This window comes from Rhamphochromis longiceps, linkage group LG1 (genome assembly GCF_057381845.1).
Source record: "Rhamphochromis longiceps isolate RC_006_pf linkage group LG1, R_longiceps_female_GT1.1, whole genome shotgun sequence".
Lineage (NCBI taxonomy): Eukaryota > Metazoa > Chordata > Actinopteri > Cichliformes > Cichlidae > Rhamphochromis > Rhamphochromis longiceps.
This window is the reverse complement of record NC_140557.1, coordinates 26,785,031-26,805,002: the sequence shown is the minus strand read 5'-3', so window position 1 is coordinate 26,805,002 and position 19,972 is coordinate 26,785,031.

The window sequence follows — 19,972 nt, the reverse complement described above, 5'->3', positions numbered from 1 at the left end:
CCTCTTCGACATGTCAATGGCTGTGAACAAAGAGAAACTTGTAAATAACTTGTGAAAGAATAAAGTTACGTTGAAATCAAGCACACCATTGTTTTTCTTGTGACATTACCAATAAGTTTGATGTGTCACATGGCCCTCTTCCTATTGAAAAAAAAAAAAAAGTTGTATTCAAGATGGCCGACTTCTAAATGTCCACCATGGTCACCACCCATCTTGAGGAGTTTGCCCCCTCACATATACTAATGTGCACAAACAGGACTTTAATATCACCAACCATTCCCATGTTATTACGGTGTATCCATATAAATGGCCCGCCCTGTATACAATGACAAAGGCATAAAATGAACATTATAAATAATGTGCCTAAAAAAAATGTAATTATTAATTGGATTTTTTTTTTTAAATAAATGTATAACTTCTTCAGCTTGATTGACAGATACAGTGAAGAAATGACAGGAAGGCAGGGAGAGAGAGACAGGGGAAGACATGCAGGTCGGACTTGAACTCAGGCCATACAGCACGTGGTTACCTGCTCAACGCACTGAGCTAAACCAGCTCAGTGCGTTGAATTAATATTAACATAACTGGATGGCAGATTGCAGTAGTATGAGAGTGTGTCATGATTCCAAGAGAATACTTTAGCTTATCTTTTACAGAGTTGTCCATAGTATTATGGGAAAAAAGCAGATCAAAGAGAAGAGATGGCATTTATCCACTTTATCCCATCCTAATGCCAGTTTTCATGTATGTGCTTGAAGTCTCTCATTAAACCAATGCAAAGTTGCACTGTATCCACTGTATCCCTATATTTAAACACTAGTTTCGTATGTGTAAGTTTAACCTTTTGAAGCCAATATTACATTTTTATGGATCACAGTCAGAGGCAGAGGACAAACAATGACACTTTGCAATGCGATGTATTGTGATATGCTCATGATTCTAATGATACTGACAACTCAAAGCACATTCATACAATACTTTATTCCATACACTTCTAGCACTTTACCTACTTTACATACATGGCAAGTATAGAATCAATCATGCTAACTAAGATGCTTTGGCAATTTTTTTTTCTTAAAAGTTTAATGTCAGCAAATTAGTTTGGATTTATCAGTCCATGTGTATCCGTGTCAATACAGCAGGGAAAACAGCTTTTAAAATAGGAATAAAGTGACAAATATACTGTATAGACTAAAAAGCAGATTGTTTAAAAAAATAAAGCTTTTAAGAAGCTTACTGTGCAGAACTCTCACAGAGCAAAAAACAAAGAGATTAATTTCAAACATACTGCACTCCAGTGCACCTATAATAGTAATACTTTAGCTCTCAGAACTAATTCTGAGACATGCATCCCCTATAACAAAGGTGACAGGAAAGTTTATGGAGGAGAAATAAAAGCAAGGTGTTGTCGAATAAAAAACAGACTTCTATACACAGAATAATTTAGCTGCATCATAAAAATCATAGATGTGTTGTCATGTTAGTGTAAAATAATCTTTTACTGTAATTCTGATTTTTTCCCGTCTTTCTTTTTTTTCTAGTGACAACCTTGTGCTGCCTGCATTAGTTTGAGAAAATATACAACACTGTTAGCTGTTATGCATGGACATGCAAACCTTATAGAGAATGCTCAATCTGCCCTTCATCCCATAAACTCAAGGAGTTTGTAAATCCCAGAAGTAACAAGATGCTCCATCTTAAATCATTTACCTCCCAAGAGGTTGTTGATGTTAGGCAGTGTCCTTGTTCAGAATTATGTAGTATGTAGGTAAAGCACAGTACTATAGACTCAGTGCATAAGACCAGTGTTTATAAGAAAATCTTTTATTTTTCTGTTTTGTCAGTTCATACGATACAATATGTAAAATGGAATTAAACTTCTAAAATAAGTACATGAACCCAGACACAAGGCGTGAAAAGAAATATGTCTGAATAAAGAGTTGCTGTGTTTAATTTACAGGATTTCGATACTGCCTTTAATTTTAGGATTTAGGTGTGTCTTACAATTTAGTAGTGGCCTTACCGTAGATACCAATTTGCTGGTGCTAGAACTGGCAAAGTGATGGTATGAGATGAAAGCCAAAACGATAACAACAATTTCCACATGAATTTAATGAAACTTCAGTTTTGGTTCTCATTAATTTTGCAAAACTTAATCAAAACCAAAATGGCTTGATGAATGAAAGAGCATGTCCCTTTACTTTTTGGATCATTTTCAAACCGTTTTTGTATGCCTACTATGCCTGAACTGCAGAATGCTGTGTTATCCCCATAGGTATATGTAAAACATAAAATCTCCTTCACACCCCCTTGTCAGATGGTATATGCGTGTTCCTCAATCTCAGGTTCTCTACCAGATGCCTGGGAGAGGTTCACAAACCCAGAGTATCTTAGCACTCTTCTGGACATACACCTCTGATGTGCCTAAAATCTGCGGGTTACAGCTCCTAACCACTGGGGCCACGTTGGACTTCACCTTCCACATTTGCTCCAGCTGTTTTCTCATGCTGCTTCTTCCTGGTGTTGCTGTCTGCTGGGATTGCCACATCTGTTACAACTACAATCTTGCGCTCCTTGTAAACCTCCACTATGTATGATTGGTTGGCAGCAGCTGCTTGTCTGTCTGGAACTCAAAGTCCCACAGGACCTTAGCCCTGTTGTTCTCAATCACCTTTGGTGGCATCTCCCATCAGCACTTGGGGACTTCTAGTCCATATGCACCACAGATGTTCCTGAGATGACACTATCTCAGCCAGTTAGTTTTACCTCTCAGAATACCTAATTCCATCTTGCATCCTGCTACTATGTGTTGGATAGTCTCTTACACCCCTTTGCACAATCTCTATGTGTGAGTCTTGTTGGTTTTGGTAGACTCCTGCCTCTATGGATCTAATAATAATAATAATAATGGATTGGATTTATATAGCACTTTTCAAGGCACCCAAAGCGCTTTACAATACCACTATTCATTCACTCTCGCATTCATACACTGGTGGAGGCAAACTACGGTTGTAGCCACAGCTGCCCTGGGGCAGACTGACAGAAGCGAGGCTGCCATTTCGCGCCATCTAGTGCTTAGTGCCTGCTCTTGAGGTGTTGTGATGACAGCCTCAGTGCTGTACTTTAAGCCTTTCTTTTCTAGTCATTGGTAGAATTTCTTGATGTCAGCCACTTCGCCTATCTGTCGATGGTACATGCCATGCAAGGGCTTGGTCATCCATGTTAGTTCCTCTTTCTGTTCCAATTGACTGTCTGGCATTCTTTGAGCTTCTTATCTTGGAGTCTGTTTGTAGAAGCAGTCTGCTTGCCTAAGTGCTTGATTTTATACACCTGTAGCTATAAAAGTGATTGGAACACCTGAATTCAATGATTTGTATTACTTAATGAATACTTTTGGTAATATAGTGTATGCTTGCTCATTGCTGCACCTATTTCCCATTTCCCTAGCAAAATATCCATCCACCCATTCTCTTCTGCTTATCCTTATTAGGGTTGCAGGGGGGGCTTTAGCCTATCCCAGCTACCACAGGGCTAAAGGCAGGGTTCACCCTGAACAGGTCACCAGTCTGACACAGAGGGACAGACATTCACACTCCATTCATACTCACACTTATGGGCAATTTAGAATCACCAGTTAACCTAACTCCACTTACTGCATACCATGAGGTCCCAAGCAAACTGCAAACAGAAAGGCTCAGGGCTCAAACTCAGGACCTTCTTGCTGTGAAGCAACAGCACTAACCACAGTCCCACTGTACTAGCAAAACATAAAGAAAAATACATAGACAGATACATAGATAGCAATAATATCCAGGTTTTGATAATGAGTACATTACACTAGCAACATACACAAGTTATTTATTAAACTTGACTATGAAATACTTCATTAGCTCTTCATGTTGGCTTCATATTTTGCTCTGTGTAGTCACTCTTCCAATCACAAGCCTCATTAGATCGTTCATGTAGCATGACCGGTGTCCTCACTTCACTCACTATGTAAACACAGAATAAAGGTCTTTTTGATGTCACTTTAAATTGCCAGTAAATTACATTTTTAAATGTAATAAATAAATAAATCCTTTGAGTAAGAGAAACTGATTTGATAAAAGTTGTCCTTGTATATTGTAAGATCAAGAATGCAACTCTGTATGTATATTATGGTATTGCTAAAAAGCAGCATTCAGTGAACACTCGTATCATTTCACACGGTGTAATTACTGTTACTCATAACAATAATCATAACAAAATGTAATCAAAACAAAATAAATGAAGCTAAATTGTCTATTTACAACAACCATAATACATGTTGGAGCATACACTGTCACGCTTCTGCCTGGACTCTTCTACCAGGCAGAAGATTGCTATTCACTATTTATCTACATCTTAAAAAAACAAAACATAATTGGATATACAATGGGACTCTCCTTTAAGTTGTTGAACAGGATTACAGTCTGTTTATGGCAAAGTATGCCTGTAGCACTGCATCTGTGTACACCCAATGTAACGAGAGCCTTTACATCTGCTTTGCTTTATAGCTGATGTACTGTATAAAACCCTTAGGAATAACCAGTGTCTGATTGAGCTGCCTGGCTGCAGACACGTAGAGACAGCGCGAGAGGACAAGCAAAGCTGGATGAAGCGCTTTGATTCTGCAGCAACATACTTGGTAAACCTAAGCAGCATTCCCACCCCCACCTCCTTGAGGTTGTGCCCTCACTTTTAGGGTGGAAACTTAGTAAAACCTGAGGCCATGCTATCGAAGGGGATCCTGAAAGTACCCCAAATCAAGATTGCCTCCTCCCACTGGCCATGTCTCAGTGGGTCATACAATAATCCCAGCGACAGTATGAAGTTTTGACCCATTTGTCGGGATGGTGAGAGTATTATCTGTCTTTGGACATTTTGCCTGGGAGATACAAAAAGAGTGGGGAAACAGGATGAAAGGCTTATTCTCTAATAATGTTGGCACATTCTAGTCTCTTGCTCTCTCTCTGTCTCACACATGCAAGCACGCACACACACACACACACACACACACACACACACACACACACACACACACACACACACACACACACATTAATACATTAATAGTGTTGATGTCTTGGTTTTCTTCATATCCAGTGTGCTAAGACATGGACTTCACAGCCACAATGCGGCAAATGTAATATTTTATAAAAAATCCAAATGCGCTTTAGAACAAAAAAAGTACTTTAATTTAATGTTAAATTTGTTTCATGTCAGTTGAGATCAGATGTTGAAGCTACATAAAGCTTGAATCTTCTTTACTGTTCAACTATTTATGTTCAGTGATTTTTTTTTCCCCTGAAAATCAGATAAGTTGTTTTCCTCGGTGCTCACTGCAGTTACTTTCTGAAGCCAAAAAGAAGGAAAATCAAGACCAAGAAATGTCTTTGACTACCTTTCACCTTAGATTATATCACAATGCATCAGAGTCTGCTAGTTCTCTGTCACCATTCACAAAAAAATGTTATTTAAACCAAACAATAACCAACCTGCCATAAACTATTTCTCAGCTGGCTACAGCCAAATTATATTTTTTGAACTCTTCCATGACATTCTTACACTTGTTCACATGTGTTTGTCTTTCCTTGCTGTTACACAGTCATGGAGCTTTATGTTTAAGATGAGTATTTGATTTTAAGGGTAGCCATGGGCAAGTTACACTGATTTTTTTTTAAATTCATTGTAAGTCAGTGCATAGATGTGTTTACAGAACTGTAACGTCGAATGTTTGTGAGCATGCCCTGGTCATGACTAAGCTTTAAAGTTATTTATGTCAATGGACAAAAATCACCTTCAAAAAAATTCCAGCCCAAGGACAGGGACAGTTTTTTGTTTATGTTTTGTTTTGTTTTTAGAACAAATCAAGCTAGTACTCTTAAGTAGTGTAAGAAGCAGCCTCTTGGGTCCACAGCAAGCCCATAAGCATTTTTTCTTGTTTTTTACTAGGACTTCAACCAATTTGAGCCAGTTTACCTCCAGATTCTTACACATATGATTACTCATACTACTCCTCGGAATTTCCTAATGAACAAAAGTATTCTGACAATAAAAAGAGAAATTTTGTGTAGTCGAAATATGGAAAAAAATTATTTTGGACTATACACAGGGGTGCCTCCAGAATATTTTCATGCAGCTAGCCACTGCAAGAATTTTATGCCTAGTTAATTTCCTGCTATTAAAGTTGATATCACTGAAAATAGGTACATATGAAAACCAAATAAGATTTTGAAATCCATAATAATTTGTTTTAATTGATTAATTGATTGATTGAATGATTGATTGACTGGAAGTCCCAACCATTGCTTTAATGATGCTCAGCAGAGCTGAGCAGAAGCAGCGTAAGATTCACTCTCCCAGAGTGGAGTTAACTTTAAGAGCAAATGAAGTATTAGATCATGAGTGTGAACTGTTGCCTGTCTCCATGTTGGCCCTGAGATGCACCAGTGATCTGTCCAGGGACTGGCCCCACCTTTTCTGCAATAATGTTTTTTTGGTGACTACACACAGCGCAGCATTGTTTGTGGTGTCTTACCCTAAAGCAGGGGTGCCCAATCCCGGTCCTCGAGAGCTACCATCCTGCAGCTTTTAGATGCATCCCTACTCCAACACAGCTGAATCAAATGGTTTGATTACCTCTTCAGCATGCCATCGTGTTTGGCAAAGGCCTGATAACAAGCCATTCATTTGATTCAGCTGTGTTGGAGTAGGGATGCATCTAAAAGCTGCAGGACGGTAGCTCTCGAGGACCGGGATTGGGCACCCCTGCCCTAAAGGCTACAACACCAGTAATGAAAATGCAGGCCAACTGAACAAACTTCACAGCAACCTTAGCAACACAGGAATATGTGCATGTTCAACAACCTAATATCAAGAAGAAAAAAAAGTAAGCACTTTTTGTTTGGTTTGTTTGTTTGTTTGTTTGTTTGTTTGTTTGTTTGTTTGTTTGTTTGTTTGGGGGGGGGGGGTTCCATGTACAGGAAGCCTTTTTAACATAGGATTCTGACATGACTGATGCCAAATATGATCTTCAACTTTTACCTGAAGCTAAAACAGACCTTTTAGGTTTCCTATGGTGCCTAGAGATGTTATCACCCAATCCTGAATGAGTTCCATCTGTCATAAAGCATATATACCAAAAGCAAGTGGTTTTACCTCTTGTATTCCCATTAGTCCTAACTTTGAAAAGTCCCCCAGATTTCTATTTGTATTTAAAAGTACATCTCACACAGTAATCAAGGTTTCAGTAATCAAGTTAGGGATATTTTCTCGTACTGTTTTTATCTTTATATCCAGCACATCAATTATAGCCAATACCTTTGACCAGAATAATTAAGTGCTATTACCCCTGGAGCATGCAAAAAGTATATTGATTAACAATAGTGAGCCAATTAGTTCATGCTCAGTCAACCTTTGCATTATCAGACCATTACTGGCTCCAAGCAAAAGCCCTTCATTTTCTTATTTTGGTTTGTTTGTTTCATGATAACTAAACCCGAACAACTAAGTTGGTTATTTTTGTAATATATCTAACAATAAAGCATTTCAGACATTTAAGACATCCACTTCTAAACATCTGGATGTCAGATGAACTACTTAAAAGCAGCTTTCAGATTTCAAGAGAGCAAAAGCTGACAGGAATGGTGGACTGATTCTAATATTAACATAATTTTGTGTATTTGCGTCAACCATTGCACTTCAGTCTCACATCTTTGAAATAAACCTTTACTTATGGTCATAAAGGCTTTTTTATTATGTCAGTAATAACATTTCATTATTTTATTGTCATCATTTAAAACATGAAAAAATATGAAATTAATTGTCACATACATACACATCCTGATTATGTAAACCTTGTAACACATGTGGAAAACAGCTTAAGATATAATTACTTGAAGAATTATTTATGAGAGAATTATGTCTGTCATCTGCAATAATATCCTTCCTAACATTCACACGAGGAGAAAAAGTGCACAGATGACAGCATTTTTCCTCTATTGTCCATTCAGCTACACGAGTAGAGCAGGTGCATGGCTGGAGTGGGATGTAAAAATGAGCCCTGGATTCCCAGCTGGCACATGAACACAATGCAATCCCCTGGCATTGTGATACCCTACCCTAATTTTACAGAACTGCACAAGTTTAGGTAGAAATAAACAACTATTACTCTGGTCAGTCTGTCACCAGTTCCGGAGCTTATGGAAAGTCACTCTGTTTCTGAACACCTGGGAATTCACGTGATTTGCTAAATGTCATCTCAAGAGTTATTGTTCATGAGTCCCGGTTACCTCAGCGTCCCCAAAATTAGTGATCGGCATTGCTTTCTTGTCAAGTAATGTGTACATGCAACCTTAAAGTTCTATTGATACAGCTAGTTGAACAAGTATGTATAACGCAAGCATGAGTAAATATAACCAGTCCAAATTACAACTGAAAAGCAAGTCTGAGATAGAGTCAAGATTGAAAGGTTCAAGAAGCAGCAGCAGTTTTAAAAAATAACCTTGCATTCCTGGCAATATAACTGGAGATATCAGTGTCCCTTCAACTGCAAAAATGTGCAGCACAAAAACATCTGTTTCCAGTGCGATCTGGATCAGGTCACAGGCGAGGACCTCAACTTGACTTTATGAAAAATAAGTACAAATGAAGGTGCAATACCTGTGTACTCTTTTAGTTTGTGGTAATGCAAAAGTATTTCAATAGATTTAAAACATGAAATTTATCATCATTATTATTATCGGGATTGCCACAATTAAAAAAAAAAGATGGATGTATGGATATTTTATTTATTTACAATTTATTTTAATGTAAATGTATTCCATTTTAAATCATGCTGACACCTTTTTTGCATTTGCTACAGAAGCATTTCTTTATCATGTAGAAAAACGAAGAAATACCCTTGAAACTGACAGTTTTTCAAAACAGTACTCCTCCATCTTAACACGCTATTGTTGTTAGGATCATATTGGAAAGGCTCGTATTAGCTGGGACAGCTTTTTTTGATATTCATTAGCCTCTTTGCTGAATGATGATGAAATGTGACTGTCACATCATGTTCATAATCATGAAGGATCAGAGTGCAGTGGCAGTTGTGTTTAAGAGGTTAATTTAATACTAGAAAATGAAATGTAATGTGTATTTCCATGACTTTTCAAATGGCTGGGAAAAAAAATGACAGAGTGATGTATTCTCACACATGTTGGTCAATAGGAGACAATGTCCTCTCTCAAAGAAGCCATGGGCTTATAACAGGCCTTGAACCACTGAAGTGAGGATGTCTGGCTCCGTGAATTACACTGGCCTTGTTGTTTCTGGATCGGCTGAAGCCTGTAGGGACTGACTTAGAGTAATGCCTTGCCCCATATCTCCCTCAGCACTCAGCCAAATACAGCTACGCAACAGCAGCCCCACTTAATGTGATCTTCCTTGGCTTTCTGAGGTGGAAGTGGCAGAGAGACAAAGGGCAGAGAAAGAGTCAGTTGACTCATCGATGCACACACACACTCAACAATGCGCAAAACCACACTCCAAAAATAGTTGGTGGGTTTGTGTGCGTGTGTGTGTGTGTGTGTGTGTGTGTGTGTGTGTGTGTGTGTGTGTGTGTGTGTGTGTGTGTGTGTGTGTGTGTGTGTGTGTGTGTGTACATTTAAGTGTGCATTCAGCTCACATGCAAGTCTCTGCAGGCTCAAGCATCTTGCATCTCAAGATTTCTCTCCCTCTTCAGTTCCTAAATAAAGCCTGCTCAGTGAAGTGGAGGAAGAACACAAGAGAATCAATCATACAATTATCCAGATTTCCTTTGTCACTTCAAACAGAGAGGAACTCAAATCTGACCATTGTATTGGTGTGGGGGCGGGCGAGCGTGACTGTCTTTATCAGCACAACCTTTGTTTTAATAAAGAGTGCAGCGTTGCCAATCTTCTTGCTTAGCCATCACGTTCGATGGCAAAAAAGTGGGAAGGTGAAGCAAAAAGAGGAAAAAAGCATGTGGAAGAAAGATATCTGCAGGAGAGCAGAAAGATGAAAATTAAAAAGTACAAACTTGTGAAAGTTTGTAACATGTTTTACTTTGTGGTTGAGTGCACTCTTACCTCCTTTTCACCAGCCAGTGTGGAGCCAGTTCTGCCTTGATGCCTTTTGAGAACCAGCCGCATTTTGACAACGTTAAGTAGCTTAAGTTGGGCTTGAGTTTTCACCGAGAGGCTTCTCTCTGCTGTGGCTTTCACTCACGTTTGATCAAAATGATGGCAAATTTTCTTTTGCTGTAGCAAATCCAAAAGCTAGAGCAACAATACTGGGAAGCTGTGCCAGCTTTTCATTATTGCCACCGGGGGTTTTTTGGCGGAAATGTGTGAAAACAATCAGTGGAAAAAGGCCTATCTGCATGTGTTTTCATTTTAACAGGATTAAACCAGAACTGCGTTAATGCAGTTTAAAAAATAACATCTAAGATCTCTAATAAGTAATGAATAGTTCGGTGCTACATTGTTGTATTCAAACACCATAACCTTGGATTTCTGGAGCAGCAGAGCTGACCAGCTCATGTAATGCTTTCATCAGATGCACTTTATCCTATGACCTATTTACTTAAAGGGGGGCAGGGGGGAGAGAAATTCCATTTCTTCATCCAGTTAGCTTTTCCTTCCTCCTCTCATTCTTTCCACACACATATAGTTACATCCACATACTCTAAGTAAGAAAAGTTTCTTTAGTAAGAGGCTTCTTAAAACAGTGCCCTTGAGTGAGAGACATGTTGTGCTTACTGATCACGTCTTTAATGAAAGAGGAGAGTTCACAAACCCGGCTCTGCCCGTCTCTCGTCTCTCAGACGATACGCAGGTTCTACATCATTAACCAGACAGCCTTCTGGTATTGATCACATCATGATCCTGAAATATTCACTACAGTCTCACAATACAAAAATACATAGGAGAGTTGCTTTCTCCATACCTGTATTGCCGTGAAGGCTTCATGGTGTGGGCTTTCACAGCGTCAAGAAACAGGAGACCTGGACGGTTTCTTGCTAATCAGATAGTCAGTGTTGATTTGAGCACAGCACCCCTTCAGACTTTAGCCCTCTGCAGTGTTTGCGTTAACTCTGTTAAAAAAAAACCCCAAAAAAACCCCGACCTTCTATCCCTCCAGTTAAACCGATACTTTTGTATTTTTAAGTATTAAATGTATTATGGTTAAATTTATTTTTAAGCATTTAAGCATGAAAAGCAAACAAAAGAGTACATGATTTAACATACACATACATATTAGTGTCTACATAAAGATTTACATGATATTCATTGATGGTTTAAATATTAAAACATAGGGCTGCTATTCATATGTAAATATTCAACTTGCACCTCTGAATTCTATTATTTATGGATGACAGGAGGCAGTTCGGGGCTGTTTTCAGTTGCATTCGTTGTATTTAACTACCAGTGGGGTAAAGAGTGACCTCTCTAACAACTCCAAATGATCACTGATGTTTCTAAAACCACCACATGGCCAAAAACAACTATATACGTACCAGACTTGGTTTTGAAGTTTTAGCTGTTCAACAGATATGTTCTTGGGTTAAAGTTATAAACAGATTAACGCTGTTAGTATTGTTAGCATCATTAGTCCTCAGGCAGAATTAAAACAGCCTTCATCCTCGCAGTTCACAGCACTGAGTATCTAACAGTGGATTTATTTTGCCTATGTGGAAAAAAGTGCCTTAAGTTTTTGTTGGTTTGTTTGTGTTTTCTCAATGTCAGTGTGTTGCCTTGTGTAACGATCTAAACCAATTAATATCTTCAGTCTCCTTAGGAGTCAATCCAGAACATTAACTGTTTGTTTTGGTAAAGGCCTGTTTTGTGTTTGCCCAGTGATTGATCACAGGCAGAGAGGGGACAGCAGAGTAGGGACAGCCTAGTGATATAAATCACATCTGATAGAGGGCACATAGATAATTGGCTGTCTGGCCCTATAGTCACGAGAAGCAAGCCCCTATCTTCCAGAGGGAGATAAACTAGAGGGCAGCACACAATGATAACAACATACTTGACTGTCAACAGATGAGATGCAAAATTACTCCCCTCCCATCCGTTGTTCTTCTGTCCCTTTCTACTGCCCTGTTATTGTTGGAATGAGAAGTGGAGAGGTTAAGTGGATTGAAAATCAGTTGGCGGAATGTTTCTGTTTATTCTTCTCGCTGCCCTATTTGCGAAAGCTTTTTGTATTGCAGCGGTCATCTGCAAATAGATTTACTGTGGGTCACCACAGCAGAGTCTAATCAATATGACGGCATCATCAAGGACTTCTAAGAGCCACAACAGTGATGCGCTGCAAAATCCGCTCTTACTTTCCCCTTCTAGCAAGACACATCTTGTCGCCTTCTCTATCCTTCTGGGTGCCTCACCTTCCGGGAGGGGCGCCCGCCTCACTTAGCAGTTTTTCAGATAAAAGGAACGTCCACGTCGATCTGACACACAGAGAGCCAATCTTGATTAAATAGCCTGACAATGCGCCAAATGTATTGCACTGTTGCCAGGGAGACCAAACTGACCTTGAGTGTTGTGCTTTGCGTGAAGAGTTGCCAAGAAGTGTCTGAGTATACATTCCGCCGAGGTAAAGGACAGAATACGCAGCACTTCAAAGCAGAGGATGGCCATTTGTGTGAAAATGTGAAGTTAGAGCTGAAAATATTTAACTACTCCCCCGACGAGAAACGAGGATAAAAAGGACCGGGCTGAGCTCGTCACCTCGATTGCTGTTGCGGTGGAGTTTGTCTCGCACCAAAAGACAATGTAGTGACTGCTTTTGTTGCACAATTGCTGTAGTTCCATGTCTAAACACAAATAATTTAAAGGCTGAAAAATACAGCCTTTATGACATTGACTCTTTTTTTTCCCCAAGTTCTAATCTGTTCAAGATGCCTCAGCCTCGACTTTCTGCACAGGGTGAATAATAGTCTAAGGATTAGAAGAGCAGCAGTGGAGAATGCAATGTGCTCTCATCATACTTTCTGCATAAAAATACATTTTATAAACCTAAGTATCGGATTAAATATTTCTTGAACCTATGCAGTGTAAGAATAGAGGGAGAATGCAAAGGAAGAAAACATGTCCAGAACTTTTGAGGAAGCTTTTACATTTTGGGGAAGAAAAAAAAGGGTAAATAAAAAAAACACCTTACTATACTGAGCCTCATAGCAAATAAATGTATTTAAGCAAGAAGGGGCACGACATTTTGATATGCAAAAATGAGGGTTTATGCACCACAAAGAATTTACCAGTCAGGTCAGATCCATCATCTTGAAGTAATACAACAGATTAGCATAAGTGTAGTGGCTATACATATTTATTTGTATGAGATCTTTGTTGTAGCTCATCTCTATAATGCGTTTGTCACACCATGACAAAGCTAGAGAGACCTACATGGCATAAAGCTCTTTTTTCTTCTTCAATCCTTTATTTTTTTTCGCGGTGGAAAAAAATACAGTTAGAGCCTCATGTGTGTGGAATTAGAACAAACAGAGAAAACAGATGCAGCCGGCTTCTTTTTAAATGAGAGATTCTTCTCTCTCTGAGGAGTCCTTTGTGCAGCTGAGGTTTTTGTTGTTCCCTGGGCTTTTGATAAGGCCTCCTGCACTTCCTCAGCCAAATCTGGAGCCTCACCGCAGGGTCCTCACGTGGGAGTAGGCTCACCTGCTGCTCTGTGTGCCCATTTTATTATTTGGTTACACTCGCACACAGAGACGTATAGCATGCGGAAAGACAAATGCCCGCACAAACAACAATTTCCATACGTTCACCACCCTCCACCCCGACCCCACCCCCACCCCTCAGGTGCCCCATTGTGCTCAAATTTAGTGTTTTATCGATTGCTCCACTATAAGTATCAAACACAGCTGGGGGTTTTTGGGGGGGTGGGGGGGTTTTGCATTAATACAATCGTGCGCTGGAACAAACACCCTCTACTCACAAATCTCCACGCACTTACTTCCTCAAGGGAGAACAAAACCGAAATATATTGCCACACTTATTAGTAAGCATTTCTTTCTGAGGGAGCGCAGAGTTGCTCGTCCCTCATTTTCAGACCGCTTTACCAGCTGGATGTTTGATGTTGGTTACTGTGGAGGAGGAGGAGGAGGCCTTGATTATTGTCATTCACATCACACCGTGCCTCTGTGTGTGCCTGCTAATTGATGGGGTTTTTCGTCTTGATTTCTTTGGGTGAAACAATTCAGCAGCTGTACATTCATTTACAATGAGGAGATTGCTTCCACTCCCATCATTGTCCAACCATTACCATTCCACTGGATCCAGAGAAACAAGCACAGGCACGATGTCTGCCACAGGTAATAGGCTCTTGTTTGTGTTTCTATTGTGTTGTTGTTTACTTAACTTGTCAGGTTTGTTAGTGCTGGCAGTGACAAATAGAATATGAGCCGGGTTTTAGCAACTCGGAGCATTTCTGACTAAAGAAATTTGATGGTTGTTAATTGCAAGCTTACTTACAATCTTCCTGCTGCTGTTTTGACATGTTTTCATTCTACTTAGAGCAACTGTAGAATTAGCAAACAAAATGATGCATTACCAATATTGTCGCAAATGCAAAATACCTTGCATAAATCTGACACTTTCTTATTTGAATGCAAAATTCAGACAAAAAAAAAAGAACTAAATGAATAAAACAAAGGAAATTCATATGCGACTGAGAAATATATTTTATTTTCATGGTCATGTTTTCTTCTGTGCCCCGTACTGTGTGTGTATGCGTTTATCGACACGTATGAGCATTTGTATAGTTCCCATCCTTGGGGCCATATCGATCCTAACCAGGTAAGTCCTCACATGAATAATCAAACACAGCTACCGTCAGCCCTTCCTAATCAATACTTATTTTGAGAGCAGGGCTCCAGAGCAACAATTCATAATAAATGGAAAGCCACAATATATACATCTGACCTCTTTGTTATGACAATGCCCATCTGAACATGATTATAACAATAACTAAAATCGATGCAGGTGAAGTTCACAAGGAGGTTATGCCAGTTATGCCAATTAATCGAGTGAAGGTAACAACGCCTTTATTGTATTTTTATTGCCAAGGGTGCACACAGCTGTGTCAATCGCAGAAATGCTGAAATATCCAAAAACACTGCAGAACCTTGACTCTCACTAAAGGGAGAGTCAGTCTGAATGGTCACATTGAGGTTAATCAAAACACGATGTACAGTGTGTGCATGGGCGTGTGTGTGCAGGTGTGTGTCTATGCATCAACAAGTTTGACTTTTTTTCATTTTCCGGGACTCATCTGTCAACCCTCCACTCAGCCTGAAGCACAGCCCTGTTAGTTTTCTGCAGTGTTCCTTTACAAAAGTTTCCCAGAGTTTCATCATCATTGTTGCTCTCTCTTAAACAATTGTCATGAATACAACAACTCTGATTGTATGCACGCATTTAGAAGAGCAAGACCTCAAGTTAACAAACTAAGAACCCCTGCCAGAAGTCACTTCCCTTGAATACATAATCCATATATTTCTGAAACTATTTGATCGGAAGAGCTCCCATCTATCGATACATGGCGCATTTGTTTTTTGTTGGCACCATTCGTAACATAATGTGTGTAACAACGAGATGGTAAACACGACAAAGGATATTAAATAAATGCAGCACGACCCTGGTCAGTTCAGGTTATATCGACTTTGCCTGGCAGTGCAACAGAAACATCAAATTAACTGACACCCCCATACAAACTAATCCTTTCTAAATAAAGCTGTAAATTGCTTTGATTTCAGAGCCTTTGAAATTCTTGCACACTGCTTATTTATTCATTTAGACTGCAGAACAGCAGCAAAGAATAGCCTCAAGTTACTTCCAACATGTAACTTGAAATAGGCATGTGCTGAAATACACATTTCATACATAGCTTGGATCAGATAAAAAGTGACATTTTTCACCTGCCTATAGGTGCTTTTTTGCAGACGCTTTGACATGTCACAGAAAAAGCAAATGTGTAATTACTAATGGTTCAATTTCATCCAGGTATGCAACTTCTAAGGTTTTGCCTTGCATATGCTAGCTAAAGGGGCAGGGATAGCTCAGTAGGTAAAGTGGTCGCCCCATGATCGGAAGGTCGGCGGTTCGAATCCACTTAACGGCTACCCTGAGGTACCCCTGAGCAAGGTACCGTCCCTACACACTGCTCCCCGGGCGCCTGCTTAGTGGGCTGCCCACTGCTTCACTGAGTGAATGGGTCAAATGCAGAGAAAAACAAGTAATTTCCCCATGGGGATCAATAAAGTATCCATTATTATTATTATTATTAAAGGGCATGGCTTACTATGAGACTGAGTCATCATAATTATATTAGAAACACCTGCGTTTACTCTGCTATGATAATATATATTGCCTGCCATGTAAAATACCAGTCTACATAGATCAATGAGGCCATGAATTATAAAATACAGATAGCAAAAGTACTCATAACATCGGATGACAAATTGTCAATATTCATGGAATGTGAAAAGAAACAAAGATTTGTGGTCTATACTTGACAGAGGTAAAGCTTAAACTTCTTTGGGGGCTCTATTGACCCAGAATTTAGTGTGTGTGTCCAGAGAAACTCTCTCTGGAGAACTTTCCACTCAAAGTTATCTCCCCTGTGGCTGCCATTACTTTTGCTATCCCAATGCACCGAAGGCCTTTAATAGTTCTTTTCAATTAAATGGCTTGCAATAGCTGATGTAACATAGCAACATTATACTGAAGCAGGCACCAAGCATTTAAAAGTACAAATGGCCAAGTGTATATTAAACTCCATTGCAGCTCCCTGGACTGATGAAGCATTAAAGATTCAGACTGACAACAGAAACATTTTAGCTGGAGCTGCGCTATCTAATTATGCCTGCTAGCTTCTTATCTCATGATAATAGTCATTAAAACAAAGAATTAAAGAAGTTTAGTGATTAGTGATGTGTGTACTGGGATATTTTGATGTTGGCTGTGGAGGGTCTTTAAGCATAATCATCTATACACTCCCTGTTTGTAAATTGGATCTAACACCCAAAAAAGGCTTGTGAATCCAAGTGCTAATACTTCATGTTCATTTCAGAAATATACTTCAGACTTGGAATCTCAAACTTACATATTTTCAGTTTGTTCTTAGCTATTTTTGTTATTCTGAAATGGTTTAAATATATAATGTCATAAATATAAAATTACAATTTGACTGCATTTCTTTGTTTCTCTGCAGTAAATGATGGCAGGATATCGCGAACCTGAAGGTGAAAACCTTATCACTGATAAATCAATATTCACTGAGTTGAAGATATTCCAAATTGCAACAAGAAACTGGTGAAAGGAGTCTAAGGGGTAACATTTGCATGATACACAAGGCAATTCCCAAGTGTTATGCTCTTTATGCAAACACAGTATAATTTTGCAAAATAACAAGACATTGTGATTCCACTCAAACAACTTCTCAGAAATCATTTCTTGTTTTTGTTGTTTGCCCTTCCAATTTCCCCCTTGGATGCTCTCCATCACACTAAAGACACATCCAAAAAGTACTGCCACACACAAATAGTTTTGTGCTCAAGTTAATTATTTTCTATATTTAACTAAGTATTATTTGCGCGCTCAATGATGCTTTACATAAACCAAGGGTTATAATGCAGTTTTAACACATTAATAATGAATTGGGTTCCCGGTTGCCATTATATTATATTTACAACCAATTTTCTTGAGACGCTTTTGGTACCAAAATGATTTGAGCTTACCTTTAATGACAGAGCTGCAATCATAATGAGACTCAAATGTGCCCTTTTTTAAGAGGAAACAATTCAATATTGCATTTAGATGATAAACTTAAAGCTACTTAGTACTTACTTTTCTACAATTGTGCAGCAGGCAGAAGAACATTTTTTGAGTGAATTGTAATAGGGCCGTCAAAAATGTGGGGGGGAAAGCATGATAACTAATTTCCCTGATCTCACTTCTTTGCTCAGTGCCCTACAAATTCTCCACAATCCAGTTGATGTGCTGAATGGCTTCTGAAGTAGGTGGCATGAAAGAGAAATATCTCCTTTCACCACTGCTCACAAGCACCTCAAGTAAGAACCATAAAGTGTTTGTGAGTGAGGGATTTGAGTCTGCTCTTTTGACAGGTTTAAACCCAGCCATCCAATCTTAATCCTATGGGCAAAATGCTCTCTTGCAGCGGATTCAGTCATCTGCTTTCAACCTCTGACACTGAAAGAAAATACATTTCCTAACATCACATTCCTATTGTGCTGTGTTTCAGCATCTTTATCCTTATCCAGGACATTTGTTTAATATTCACCTCTAGCCTGTGTGATACTACTATAGACTTTGTCATGGAAATCCAAGGCACTTAGTTCCTACTGTGTACTTTAAAAGAACAATGTCTCCACATTCAGACGAGACAGCGTGATTTTATTCACCAAAGTAATTCAATGAGAATATTCTGCATGCATTAGATTGCACCATTTAGTGTAATTTGGAACTTTTTGCAATTTTTTGACTATTTCCAGTAGATGACCTTTGCTGGTAAGTTAGAAAGCAAAGTTTGGGGGGGGAATAAGAAAAATACAGAGGCATTAAGTCACCAAATACAGTCTTACCATCATTTTTTAAGCAACAAAGTCATATAACCACAATGTGTAGCACACCCACATATGTTTTCAGGTGCTTTTTGGTTCATTAGTCCTCCTCTCGGGTTGAATTTGGAAAGCTGTTATGTGAGGTCACCAAATTTAATGACTCGTGACTTTAGTATTATATTTTTTGTGGCATACCAAAAAATGGGAATAAAAGTGCTTTTTATATTTCTATCTTCTGATAACACCATCTGTCGTATGATAATGGCCATCTACACAATAGCATGATGTTACACAGGATTTTTCTGTGCATTTTTATTTTAAAAGTAAACAAAAATTGCATCAAATTATTCATCTAGGTTAAATTACTTGAACACTTAAAGTCATCTTTGTAATTGTTTTCTGACTTTACTAACAAAGGTACGCACTCTTATTTAGGGTAAAAGAGAGAAATGTATCAAAAATGTCTTCAAAGAAAGTCTCATCATGAAAATGAAGAAGCAAAAAAGTAATAATTTGTAACACCCGTCTGAATATGTGTTTCTTTCTTTTAAAGTAGCACAACTGCAGTACTATAAGAATAAGTTGTGGCAAAATGGCAATGGCTAATTAGTTGATTAATAAAAGCACCTTTGTTGGTGATGTTACTGTTTATCGGTAGTATTATTATGCTTTATATTAATAATAAAGGATATAGTATTATTATTATATTATTAGCTATTATATTTGCATTTTTTTGGTTTTGTTTGATTTTTGTTTGTTAGTGTGTTTATTTGTTTGGTACATCTGAAGTTTGAATCATGGTGCATGGGCTGCATTAGGGCTATCTAATTTGCACTATTGCTGCAGACACTAGGGAAAGTGGATCAATACCACATGAAAAAAAAAAGAAAAAGAAAAAACTTCACTTAAAACTTTTGTACTACTGTGGACTTTTTCCAGTAAGTGTTCTTAACACTGTAAGACTCTAAACTCCTGGGAATCAGATGAAATCTGGTGTTTTTCTTCCCTTGGTTCCTTAATAGGTCTCTTGGGCTTGCTATCCAATATGTGGCAAGAAGAAAATAAAAACATAGATAATTTGCAAGTTATGCATAGAAAGGGGAATAAGACATACCTCCCTAATACTGATGCTTTTTTCCCTTTATTCCCAAGACGTGTCCGTGCTCATTTCATTTTTCCAAGCGTCCCCTCTGCTGTAGCCATATGTATTTGTCCTTCAGGGCAGCAATATAACTGATCTGTTTTGTGCTTTTAAACAAACAGCCATCCCCTTTAGATACCCTGTAAGCCTCCTGGCTTTAGAGTGGCCACGAAACAACTAATTATCATTAGTTCCATCACTAA